Source organism: Nanorana parkeri, unplaced genomic scaffold (genome assembly GCF_000935625.1).
Source record: "Nanorana parkeri isolate BGI_ZX_2015 unplaced genomic scaffold, ASM93562v1 scaffold1359, whole genome shotgun sequence".
NCBI classification, from domain to species: domain Eukaryota; kingdom Metazoa; phylum Chordata; class Amphibia; order Anura; family Dicroglossidae; genus Nanorana; species Nanorana parkeri.
In genome coordinates, this window is record NW_017307627.1 from 411,424 (window position 1) to 425,521 (window position 14,098).

At 38.3% G+C, this 14,098-nt stretch overlaps 1 protein-coding gene across 1 annotated transcript in view; it reads left to right on the forward strand.

Moving 5' to 3' along the window:
* LOC108797876 (twist-related protein 2-like) overlaps positions 1 to 12,927 on the forward strand; it is a 51,912-nt gene extending 38,985 nt beyond the window's left edge. Inside the window, exon 2 of the mRNA XM_018569568.1 lies at positions 12,295 to 12,927. The gene's annotated coding sequence lies outside the window, so the exon portion shown is untranslated. The remainder of the gene's footprint in view (positions 1 to 12,294) is intronic.
* Positions 12,928 to 14,098: the final 1,171 nt, after the last annotated feature.

Consider the following 14,098-nt stretch of genomic DNA (forward strand, 5'->3'; position numbering starts at 1 on the left):
TTATGGGTTAATCGATGCAAGGTACAGCGATAAAAGCATCTCGGTGATACACACAAAAATGTTATGGTGTTGAATGAATTAATACAATAAAGTGTCAAACATACTCTTAGGGGTCTATTCACTAAGCTGCCGTAGGCGTTTGGCTTGACTGAGCCGCTCGGCCAGGTTCGCGAGCTGTACGGGCTATAGTGAATAGCCCGTACAGCACCCCTTCGGTTCTACTGAACCGAAGAGGTCCTGGGGCCGAAGCTAGCCGAAGGATCGGCCGAAGCTATGGCTAGATCCTTCGGCAGCTTCGTGAATAGACCCCATAGTATTTGGGGTTGAATAAAGACATACGTCCATCAAAGATGATGGTAGACAAAAATGAATTACAAAGAATCTCTTCGCAAATAATTATATGAAAATAAATCAAATCTCTGTGTGAATAAAAGTGCACAACATATGACACATAGGGGTCTATTCACAAAGCTGCCGAGGGCAGCCGAGTGAATGACCGATAAGTCTCAATACTCAAGGGCAGATTAGGAACCCTGAAGGAAAATTAGATTTGTAGCTGTCCAATCCAAGAAAAAGGGAAGCCTCCCAGCTTAGTTTAGATAGACATTGAGGTTAGTAGGTTGTGCACCAAACCTAAACTCATTTTTATTAATAAATCTTATATTTCAAATAAAACTGTATCAGTGCAAAAGGCTTTTATATTCACTTTTGTGAATATAAAGAATGGGTTTATGACATAGCTGTGCTATATGTTACCGGGGGTTTCCATCATGTTCTGTTCTGGCAGTACGAATGGAATCCTACTGCTAGTCCAAGGAATCACTGCTTTATAATGGCGCAATCTCACTATTTCCACCGTGTGAAGCTCCCATCATCCTCACTCACTATTTCATCTCTAGGGACAGGATGTTTTGGAAGATGAAAGGATAGCTAATCTTGGCTCTCAATTACTTCCATACTTTTCTCTCTTTATGAGCAGAATCCCTTTTAGGAAAGGGGAGGTGGGGGTTTATGTTTCTCCCTCCTCTTGGATGGATTCCTTTTCATGCCATCTGTTTTGAACTAAAATATAATGTGATCAAACTATAACATTTTAAGCAAATTCAGCTGGGCAGAATCCTACAAAGTGGAGGTGAGAGCAAGCTCGCAATTACAGTAAATAGCGCTCGGATCTCATGGCAATTTATAGGTTCGGCGTAACTTAAATACCTGGATGAACCTCGCAGCAGACATTGTTGGCAATGTCCTAATAATCTACTGTGGCAGAAAGGGCTGTGTTTCCTTTGAAATCAGAGAACATGGATCTTGCCTTCTGTGACCCTTCAAAAGACGACTTTTTTGATTTTCCCATTTGCTTCAGGCACAGTATTTGCTCTCATTTCCACCATGTCGGTGCTACACACAAATCACTATATAGGTGTAGCACGAATGATTTCAAAATAAACTGAACTGAAGTGTAAAAAGCTATGTATGTAAGTTCTTTACAAACATTTCAATCTTAATCAGAACTATTGGAATCTGATCAAAAAACATATGAGTTCATGATCACAGTATGGGACAAGTAATCATCAAAGCAAACATTGTCGACTAGCAGTGCCCTCTGACATTAGGACTTACAGCTGGCCATATACAGGGCACTGCAGGGTGCAGGAGAAATCGTTGTACCACCACAATTACTTACAAAAAGGTTGTTATACTGAGGTGTAGGTAAACTGGTTGGAAAATTTCAGAGGTTAGCAGCTGTTACACCTTGTCAGTGCTGAGAAAAATTCTAGGGAGTCTGTCAGCCCCATATGTTCTTCTCTGGCCTCTTAGTTAGTTATCCTGGCTGGAATTTGCACAACCTTGTTGTGTTACTGAAATACCTCTTGAACCTTAAATTCTGCCAGAACTGTTGTGTCTCCCTTCTGCATAATATGAAACTTGTATCCCATCAGTGCCAGAGCTTGGGGGTTATAACTGAACTCCATTTCAGAAAACGAATGACATTTAAAATACTTTAAAGTACATACCAGGCAAAAGTAATGTAGAGAACACAGACACATATACAACAATTAAATGGTTTACTTGCTGTAAGAAATCGAAAGCATTCTTTGAGAAATTGTATGCACTTTTATGCACCATAGATAACCTACAGTATAGGCAAGCATGTGTGAAGTTGTGCTACTCAACAATTCTTCAAGCTTTACATCAATCTTATTTGCATAGAATTATGTTACCCATAAGCAGCCTTATACCATTCCAATCCAATGGTCCATATGATGCTTCGGCAAGTGTCAGGCTTTTATGGGGTACACCCTGTGGAGGGCAAGGCACAAAAACAATTGCATTCAACATGATGTGGTTGTTTTAGCAAACATTGAAGGCTAAAATGGCTTCTTCTGTTAAAAACCCAGCCTATCGCTCAGTGTTCTCATTAGGAAAAGGTAATATCAGTCTGTCAGGAAAGTTGTGTGAATATATTGGTAGACCCCAGTGTGATCGAAGACATGCAGATATAACCCTGTTCATTAGTCTCAGGGAGGCATTTGCCATTCTATGGATCTTGTCACTTTCACAATCTGATATAATAGTGCCAGCCAGGATATAGCCAGCATTAACATTTTAATGTCTTGGGCAGGGTTGAGCCTAGCCCTCCCCAAATAGTAGTTTGCAGTAAATCTGTATTTCTGTGGCATTTTAGGTGGCTTTAGAAACCTGGGAAAGTGGGTGACTCTCTTAAGGGAGCAGCGAACACAAACCTTGCCTGTCTTAATTTGTTTCAAAAACATAACAGCTTCACTTTAAGACACATATTCATAAAATAGAGGCATGCAGTGACATCTTCTGTTGTTTACTACCCAGCACATAGTTCAAAAGTATTTTTTATCTAGTGTTTTTGTGATGGGAACTACAATGGCCCAATACTGATAAGGCCCAGAAACAGTTAGACAAAATAAAGGTGAACAAAGCCTAGACCAGATGGCTTACACCCATATATCCTCATAGAGTTGAGCTCTGTTATTTTTATAATTTTTATAGACTATTAGCTGGGTTGGTACCAATGGAGTGGTGCAAACAATTTTCTAACTTCTATAGTCAGAAATATAGTTTGAGGACCACATAGAAGAGTTTTTGCTGGAAAACAATATTATAAGCAATAGTCAGCAAGGATTCCCAAACAACCAAAGTTGCCAAATAAATCTATTTTATTCTTATGAGGACATAAGCAATAACTTAGACAAAGGAGTGGCTCAGGACATATTACACTTGGACTTTGCAAACATGTTTGACATAGTTGTCTCCCCACAGACAGCTAATGTGTAAGTTAAGGTCTGAGGTTGTTAGTGGTGTACCCCAAGGTTCAGTGTTGGAACTTTTATTGTTTAACCTATTTATAAAATGATATAGAAGTAAGGAACAAAAGTATAATTTCTGTTTGCAGACTGACACCAAGCTATGCAGTGGAATACAGTCCTTACAAGAGAAATTAGCTGAAATGAATTTATTCTCCCTTGAGAAGAGGCGTGTAAGGGGGGATTTGATCACCATTACTCCCTTGAACGTGCACCTCCGAGGGAGTAGTGTGAGCCTATGACATGTGAGCATAGGACATGCTTCCTCTGTTATGTTCCTTACTAGTGGTTGCCCCTCCTGCAGCCCCATGGGGGAGCCGGCTTCATCAGCTTCTCTGGGGGTCCCTAGGTGACATTAGGGGTCTTAAAGACCCCTGATGTCTCCATAAAGAGGACCTGTCACTGAAAATTGGCTATCACAAAAGGGGGCTTGTTAGTCCCCTATGCGATAGCAATAAAGTTAAGTGAAAAAAAAAAGGTTTAAAAGAATTAGTTACAAAAAAATATAAAAAATGAAGTCACATATAAAGGTAATAAAACATTTTTTTTTAAAAGAGCCCGCCCCCCACATACACATGCAAACATGCGTCGAGTGCGCCTACGTGCGGAAATGACGATTGCATCCATTACGCCGCACATGTTACATATCACCGCGAACGTCGCAGTGAGAGCAATAATTCTAGGCCCATCAATCACTGATAACACTAAACTGATGAGCGGTAAAAGCTTTTAAAGCATCGCCTATGGCCAATTTTGGGTATGGTAGTTTTTTGCGAGTTCGCGGACGCACGCAATTTTAAAGCTTGACATGTTTGGTGTCTATTTACCCGACGTGACCCCGTCTTTTATATTTTGCCAAAGATTTGGTTAATAATAATTGTTTTATAACATAACGTAGGGAAAACAGTTTTTCCCCCAAAATTTTCGGTACTTTTTTCAATTATATAGTAAAAAATAAAAACCCCAGTGGTGATTAAATACCACCAAAAGAAAGCTCTATCTGTCCCCAAAAATTGGTATAAAATGAATTTCAGTACAGCGTTGCATGACGGAATAAATGTCAGTCAAAGTACCGCAGCGCTGAATACTGAAAAATAGCCTGGACAGGAAGGGGGTGTAAACACCCCGGTCAGCAAGTGGTTAATTGAAGGCCTTGTTTGCATACCTTAAAATCCCCCACCAGGCTATATGCCTGTTTTGTTGTGTTTAAACTTGGTGCAAAGTTTTTCACTTTAAGGTAATTTCATTAGACTATATTGTCAGGACTTTTTGGTGAGAGTTCATTTTGTTAATAAAATACCGGAGGAAGTAACCCACTGATTATCTTGTATCTATATGAAATTTTGGGCGGTAAAGAAAATCTGAAGAAAGTCCTTAGTTATTATTGAGTGGAGTGGACAGTTTTGATGGAAGATACACATAAACTTTATTAGAGTGTATTCAGTTTGCTATGCACCAATTGGACTGATATATTTCATTTTTCGTTAATCTTATTTTTATACATGTTGGATATTTTTTTATATTTGCATTACGGTTTTGATAACATTTAACACTGAATTTACCAGCGCAGGGTATTTTTGCATATAGATAGCAGCGCTGCCGTTTTCAGTATACTCCCAAACTCCTCCCTACGTACGTTACGTCTTAGTTACGCGTGACTTCATCAGGGGTGACTGATTTTTTGCTATTTCATTTAAACCTGGGCAATCAAAATTGAAGCAGACATTTACACCATTTCACTAAAAATCACAGCATCATGCAGCTCTACATGCTGATTTAATATCATCTTACATTCATCAGTTAAACAAACTTGTTTATTCATTTACTTACAACTAGAGTTCATCTACTTCCTGGTCCAGTTCTGGCAAAAATGCTGTAAGTGCCAAATCATTGCATCTTGGTAAGGTCACATCAGCAGAGCATTGCTGGGAAATCTCATCTGTAATCTAATGAGATCTCAGGGAAAGGAATTTTGATACGCATGGTCAAACTTCCTAGTCACATGTGCCAGATTTTCAGGAAGTAATAAGAGATCTAGTAACCTGCCCTTAGTTAACATGGCCACTGCCAGAGGACTGGGAAAGAAAATAGAAATAAGGTATGCAAAGAATACAAAGCCGACAATTATCTAGAAGTATGTGTTTGTAGATTGTCATTACTAAACATTTCTAAAGGTGTGTTTATTGTTATTTTAAAGATACGGGTAAAAGTCCACTTTAAGTGTGTGATGAAATGCATAAGCAGAGGTTACCTGAGCTAAAAATTGTATGTCTGAGGGCCACCATGTGCAGTGACCTGCATTTCTCTGTACTTGATCAACGCAGATCCAGAGACGTAGTGTACTGAAGTTATAAAGTATGCAATTCCTGACATTTTCTGTAAAAGCTTAGATGATCCTCCCCCTTCTGCCTTTAAAACCTCCTATTGGTCATCGAGGCTGCCCATCACATTAAGGAAAAATTGTGTGAGGCTTGAGGAGCAGGAGTGGATTCGATCAAGCTCAAGTGTAAAAGCAAGATTTGCATATTACTTCAGCTGCCCGTATCTCTGAGTATACATGCTGTTTTCACTGAAGGAAAGCTCTTTTTCTCCTTCCCATTAACTGTACAGTTTAAATTGCCTAGGTTTGTGGCAGGGTTACATATTTTATATACATGATCTCTAATACAGAAAAATACTTCCTTAAAGGCTAAATCTTTTCTGTCCAAAAAAAGTGTGTTCATAAAATTCACATAGTTATATTTCAGTGTTGGCTGAAAATGGCTCACAACTGTGGGGTCTACAGAATGATTTTTCTAGTAATGTTTGGCTATAAAGATTTGTGTAAGATGTATGAATGTTCAATATGAAACATGAGGATAACTTTAGACTTTTTGCAGTGCTGTAAATGTGCTTGATCATTATTAGTTCCTCATGATTATGCAGGTCCTTTACCAGGTAGCTTTGCCATAGACTTTTATTGTATCTTGCAGCTGATCGTGTATTGTGGCAATAATTGGTAAAATGCCTGTATAGCTTAGCTCAACTGCCTCCCTTCAAATTGTAAAAAAAAAGATTTCCTATGCAATGGTCTAAGACACAAAGTGCCTGACTGGTGCAGAAAAAATGCAGGGGGATTACAAAGTCTATTTTATTTATATTGGGGATGATTTATAATAAAAACAAAAAAACATAAAGAAAGAAAAGTATGTTTTCCACAGCAGATGGTCAGATTCTTTCTTTCATTTTCTAACCAGTGTTACAAAAATTATATCTGACTAGTTTCTATAGCAGTATTGTTTCCCTTTTATGGCACTCTTGCTAATAATGGTATATTTAGGATTTAAAGTGTATGTTAACCCTAAATTTGAAAAGTCGGTTATCAATTCATTTAGTTTAATCCCTAAGTGATGTCTGCATTCTCTAAGGTATTTTCTACAGTCACAAAATTCCTGCTTGCAATTGGCCAGGTAATGTAAGCGTGGTCTGTTTTTGTCTCTTCTTCTGATGCAGTAGAAACGATGCCATGCCGATGCATGCCTGTAGTCAGAATACAGCTGTCATGTCCCCATCCAGACCTTCACAGTGTGAAGAAAGTGCCTTTTGGTAGGGAGTGGAGTTTTCATGGAAATAGACGTTCTCCCCTGTATCTGTGGCATCGGCCAAAGCTGCCAACCAACTTATGCATTCTTCGCTCCCAGTCCACTGAGCTGCAGAAGAGGAATGGGGCTGAGCAGTCACATGACCATAAAATTGAAACTTTAATCAAATGTAAATATACATATATATTTTTTTAATGGCATTTAATTGTAGGAGTTATCTGTAGAAATAATGCTGACTGATCACCGAACTGCTAAACTATTATTATGTATTATTATGTATTATGAGTCCAAACACTGAAAGGAACTAAGTTACAAAGTATTTCACAAGCCCTAATAAAGGGGTATGTTTTGGACCCCCAAAATGTGTTGGCTTTTTTTTCTGTTGATTTTTAGAAACAAAATACTACATTGGACTACTGGTAGCAATGGTTCCCCCAAAAAAAGTTTCAATTTCCTTTGCCTTGGGGGGTAGGGGCTTGTATGTAGAAGTTCTGAACCATAAAGTCATACACGTAAAGAAAAGAATGGAAAGTCTGCTTTGTTGTGTATATGCTAGATAACACGTCTTGTCATTACCAGAAGTTAATTTTAACGCTAAAAATTATTAAAATTAAAATCTCTGTATCATTCCACTCCCCCCTTGCATTTTTTAGCGTGCACCAAGCAACTGGCAATGTTTTAATGTGCATTAAGCCAACTGGCAAAATAAAATTGAGGACATATTGCTTGACAGTGCTGGTTGCTTGAATGCTGGATAATGGAGAGTTTGCTGTATATTCTTGGCTAAGACTTTGACTGTAAGCAATATTAAGGATTTGTATTTCTTGGTAGCTGAACACCTCAAATCCTTCAACTAAGTTCAAGAACTCCACCAAACATTTGTATCTAAAATGATTATATAATTATTTTCAGGCCATAAAGTAAACTTGCACTTAGGAAGTATGGTGGTTGCCATTACTTACCTATCCTTCTGAAAATTCTAGTTACCTGGCTGACCTGGTGTGTTCGGACCTTCTCAGTCTCTGAACTGCAAAGAGTACACAGATCAGGAGTTCTAATTTATATCCGACTTTTGTTGCAGCAGGCTTCTTCTGGGTTATTGACTTTGACAGGCAACTAGAATTTTCAAAAGTCAGTAATGGCAGCCAAGATGTCTGGCTCAGTGCAGGTTTCCATTAATACAGTAGATGTTGGCGAGAAAATGGTAAGTCAAGATCTTCCTGAAGAAGTAATTTGAAAGCTATAATCCCACCAGCATGCCCTCAAATAACATAGATATACTTGCATAAATTTAGAAGAGATCCTGAGGAACCTGTTTAGGATGCCCAAACCACCTTAGTTGGCAACTGTCAGTCTGAAGGTAGAGAAGCTCCAGCCTGAGTTGCTGAGTCACAAACCTGAAGCCAAGTATTGGAGATTGCAAGGTATCACCTGTGATCTGGGCCGACAAAACCCCAGCTAGGGTCAACTCAAAAATATGTTGTTTAAACAAACCACATATTTACCATTCACAGGCTGAATAGAAGCTGACAATGCCTAACTTTCTATAAAACAGGCGCACTTGATTGAAGAGAACACATTATAATAAATGTATACTACAGAACAAGCAAAGCATGTGATTATACCTTCAACTTTGTTTACTTGGCACGTTTTGAAAAAAATGTCAAAATTGTCATACCATATTTATAACCTCTGCATCACCACTTTTGTTGAAAAAAAAACATGGAACAGAAAATAGGAGCATTTGTACTGCAATATGTTGAGCTACACATCTGTGTCAGAATTAGTACACATCTGCACAATCATGATAACTACAAAATATCACTTGAACACTCCCTAATCACTTGCATATATGTGAGAGATTCAATATACACATTTTAAAATACTCTTTCTACCAGGACAAAAGTATCTCTCCATTCAAATCAAATGTCAGTTTTTAAGGGTTTTTCCCATCCACTTTAATTTTTTGGCTCCAAAAGTTAAAGCCCAACTCTGGGCACAATAACCGTACCAGGTGTAAAGCATTAAAACATTCCTTTGCCTCAAAAGCATACCCACTCTTGCAGGTTGTTCTCTATGGCCTGCAAATCAGCTTGTTTAAATGTGGGGATTAGTACAGTTCCCAAAGCCCCAGGCTTTGTTTTGTGAATAGCCAGGAGGAGTGGGGGTGCAGGCATGACCACAGCACAGGGGTCTATGAAACTTGCTGCGCTTACATCCAGAGTGGCCCAGAAATACTTATCCCTGCATAAACAAGCAGATTTGCAGGACATAGAAGAAAGCCTGCATGATTGGGATTTGCTTTTGAGGCAAAGGAATGATCTGCTACTTTAAAGCTGGTAAGGTGCCCACAGCTGGACTTTAACCAGTTGACATCCGCGGTGTTAAACCCCCTTCCCATCCAGGCCATTTTTCAGTATTCAGCGCTATCCAATAATTCCCTAGAAAGGGGTAAAAAAGCATCCACAAAAGAGTTCCACCTTCCTTTTTTAGTAGCTCTTAAAAGTGGACATTTCTGATTTATTCTCAAAAGCCTTCTGGCTAGTGACTCTAGACATTTATCAAAACACGGAGCTGCAGAGAGTACTCTTCTCATGACTCTGCCATCTTGTCTCCTTACACAGAGGCATGCTCAACAATACAGCCAGGCAGGGCTTTTAGCCCTTGCTGACTCACCTCTCCAAACACCATTTAACACTTTGAACACTTAGAGCTCTGAGTGTCAGCAGATCCCAGCTTTAAAGTATGCTGCTCCAGGCAATGAGCCTGACCCCAGTGCAGCTACAGTTACATTCTACCCTCAGACAGCAACAGTATGTTTAGGGTCAACCTCATCTGTTTGAGCCAGTGTGATGTGCGTACAAAAAGAAAGTACAGGTGCACTGCCTTCATACCAGGTCACAACATTTTAGTAACAGATTAAAACAGGAGGTGCAAGCACTAATTCCTGCACCAAAAGTTGAGTTTAAGGTAAAGAAAATCAGACGATGACCTCTTAAAGGACCCCAGGATAAAGGCTGACTGCCATTTTGTGAAGATGAATCTATGTATATATAATTGCTTGTTGCACACCTCAGAAAGGGAATATCTACTATATTTAAGCAATCACGTTTAGTCCAAAGGTATTTTAGTAAGTGTATAAGCATACATTATAGTGGAAAATAAATATAATTTTAATCCTAATTCTTCAATTTTCCAACCTAATGCCATAATAAATCTTGATAGTTTATTTCTATGGTTTTACATGCCATATGATGTCATACTAGTAAATTTGCCAGACTGAGCAGTCACAGACATGCATTAGGAATGTACATGTGATTGTTGGTGAAGGACACAGCTTTCTCTGTGTACAATGTTCCCCTCCTTTTTGATGGGGCACAATTTATCTGACTCCTCTTGTTAAATTCTTCTTATTACTGGCAAGTGAGTATTTGCAGAGCACATGTTTCCAAGCACTATTACAATGGGCTAAAAGCTTGCCAAAATGTTGAAAGGGTCACTGGTATTGCTTTGGGAACGTTGCAATAAACAGACATTTCTTTTTGATGAATCTTCTGTGTTTACAAGCCTTGCCTTCCACCCACATGTGTTTAGAGATGAGTTTTAACGCCTAGTTTTTTGGTCAGCAGAGTTGAAAAAAAGACCATCATTCATTTAGGTAAATATCTAAATTTCTATGGTTCCTACACACAGAAACTAAAGTTAGACAACTCAAAATTGTGACCCTTTTGTACAGTGATTAAAAAAGGATAGGAGCAACAAATTATTTTGAACACATAACTCTGGTAACTAATTTTGCGCAAATAACTGATCGAAGGGGTTGGATATATCCTGCTGATTCTGCCTTGCAATACTATACTGTGGTGCAGTACTTATAGGGTGCCTGCACAATGTGCGTGCACTTAAAGTGACACTGAATTCAGTAGTTAAATCTTAAAAATGCATTCAAGTACCTTAATTATTGACAAAAATATAGCCTATTTGTGTATCACTCGGCTGTAGATTCTCAAATCATCTCTGAATTGGTGCTGACACTGTTCTTCCTCCTAGAGGGTGGCTACTTTTGTTCCCCATGGTCCCTGTGTGTGCTCTAAAATAGCCACCGCTCCAAGCTCGCTCCTGTGATAGACTACAATCTCAATACAAATGAGTAAACTAAACGTGAGATTGTAGTCCATCACCAGAGGGAGCTTGGAGTGAGTTGAGCTTGCAACTGATTTTATTACTGGAAGACATGATTGTAAAAACTGGGACTTGAGTCTGTTACCCCATTCCCCCCTTGGACCCTTCCTCTAGTTACATCTTTTTTCTTCCTCTCCTGTCGTCGTACAATAAATAACTATTTTTAATTCACTTGGGGACCATAGAAATTACGAATTCCCAAAGCTAACATGAGAAAAATATAATGGCCTATACATGCTTATGGGAGTTGTAGTGATATTGATAACCTGTCTGTTCCGCAAATTAAGCTAATGTTTGATCCTTGGACCTGGTAATGTAGATAACAAATCCTACTGGACAACATTTAGTTTGTTAAAGCATTGCATACAATAAAAAAAATGTCATGGCAGGTTTACATAAAATACCTTTTTGACCTTTTTTTTTATACTCTTTTTTTGCAACTCAGTGATGCTGATCTCTTCCAGTCCTTTTAACCACTTTTTGTCTACATGCATGCACTTCAACATTGACTACACATCTTTGCTCTGGACTTCCTTCCTGATAGTGACAACAGTGAACCATGTTTGTGCAATGTACTGTAAGTCAGCATGGCCACTTGTAGTCTCCATTGGAAGCACGTGTGACAAGGTGACAATGCAGGAACACAGTTGGGAGACAGTTATCACCCGCAATCAGGAAGCAGTTGAATTAAGACCTTCACAGAAATTCCAGATATTATTGTAATGAAAGTTGTATATTTAAAGAGATTGAAAATTATTTTAGAAATAACATCTTAAAGCTTATATCAGATTTTAGTGACTGGGTGTAGATGTCCTACAGTCTACTGCAGAAAATTATGTCCAGCCCACTTTGTAATTGACAAGTTCTAATACTCCCAACACTGAATTCTCTAGTTGGGTTCCTCTGCAGCTTAACACATTTGTGGTGTTGGGGTTATTGGAACTATGGCAAAAGGGTATTACTACAGTAGTCCCTAACCCAAGTGGAAAGCATCCATCTCAAAACAGGCACACAAAATAATGATCTTGCAAACTGGCATTTGTCCTAATTCAGGTGTAAGTTTTAGTGATAGGTCAGCTTTCATTTTGGTTAACTGTTGGGTACAGGAACACTTTAATGCAGAAAATAATATCATGGTATATATCCTAAATTACATTTTTAGGTAAACTGACTATGTATATTCTTTTTCTTAACAGGTGTTCCAAGAGTCGCCATCAAAAGGACTAATAAATGGTCAGCTGCTCCCTTTGATGGCTCCAGCTTGTCAACTTCTCTTACAGCTAGAGGATTCTACAGTAGTTAATTGACAGGACGATACTGGCATTGAACCTGGATAATGCTTCTGGAAGACCAATATCAAAAAAGGATCTGTGAAGTGTAATATGTTATCTTTGATGCAAGAACATCAAAGCTGAGCTTTTCACTCTGCGAATGTAAAAATCAACTGTGGACACTCAACCACTTGTAAAGAAATCCTGTGGAAATTATTTATTCAGAAAAATTAAGAAGCCAAAGAAGCCAAGCAAAGGTTGGCCTTTTCTTCAAAGATAATCTGGAAAGTAAAAGTTCAAGCAACTTTTGTGTGAAGCTACACCACTGAAAAAACAGCTATCTGTCTATATACTCTCCTCCAGGCTTCATGCACATTATGGTGTTTGCTTAGCACATATCTCCAGCTTTTCTGCATGTATTAATCGTAAAAAGAGGGAAGTTTGTATATTTTAGGCCAAGAATCAGTATTCTCTGAAACCCTGACCACTTATAATAAGTTTGAGAAAAGGAACCCTTTGTCATTCCAATGTACACCAGAAATACAAAGGATCAGCAGACAAATGTACTGCAAATTATGCTAATATTAAAAACAAAAACAATGCTAAACCAAAGGGAGGACACTGCATATTCCTTAAATATCAGATCTATTATAGTATGAAATATCATATCTGCAAACAGAATGGCATGGAAAAGGATATGATATGAAATAACATAACCATAACAGAATATAACATAGCAATGGCATAGCTCTGCCTCCTAGGCTTTTCCGGTTATAAAGTTAACTGATAGTAAACTGTGATTACCTATTCGTTTTGAAAAAAATGAAGCAGTGCAGTAAGTAAAAGACTCTGTGAGGAGTATATCTGTAGGTGCTTGCATCAGTAAAAATTAATCAAAGCTTTTTCTTATCTTCACAACCAATAAATATGTGATGAATTCTATTTTCACCCATTTATACTATAAATGGGAAAAGATTAAAGTATATTATTAATGACCGGAGACTTGTGGGAGGATGTGCAATTGCAGCGTAGCAGATGCAAAATGCCTAATATATAGGGAAAAAGTTAAGTTACCCCATATGAAAAATCAGCAATGTATATAGCTACTCATGCATACTCTATTGCCATATTTGCAGCACAAGCGTACACGTTCCTGTGTGATGGTTCACTTTGTGTATAAATTGTCAATGTTTGCTTAAAAGAAGACTTATCTTGTATGTGGTTTTTTTGTGAGTTTGATGTGTCACTGCACATATATACACACATATGAAAACACATCTACACGTCCCCCAAAAAAATTTCTGCATGTAAGCAGCTGATGCGCTGCATTCACAACCTATCTAACTATACAATCTGAATGGCTGTGGCAAATACTCATTTATCATTCCTCTATTCATATTCAGAATAAGAAAACAAATTTTTAAAAAAAGGCTACGAAAATACAAGTGTTTACTGTGTCTCCATTGCTACAATTTTGTACAAACCCCTAACGAGAGTTACTAATCTAATCAAGACTGGAATCTCTGTCCTCATGGTTACAAACCAAACATATCTGTTAGGAAAACAACATGTGAAAAACACTTTATTAAAGTACCATTTTACTAAAAACCCTGGACAGGTTCCTCCACCCTACTCTTTCTATTATTACCAAAGACAGAGCTCCTATACAGCGTCCAGATCTCGTTGTGCCAGGCAATGTTTATATCTGAACGACGCAGTACAAAGATGA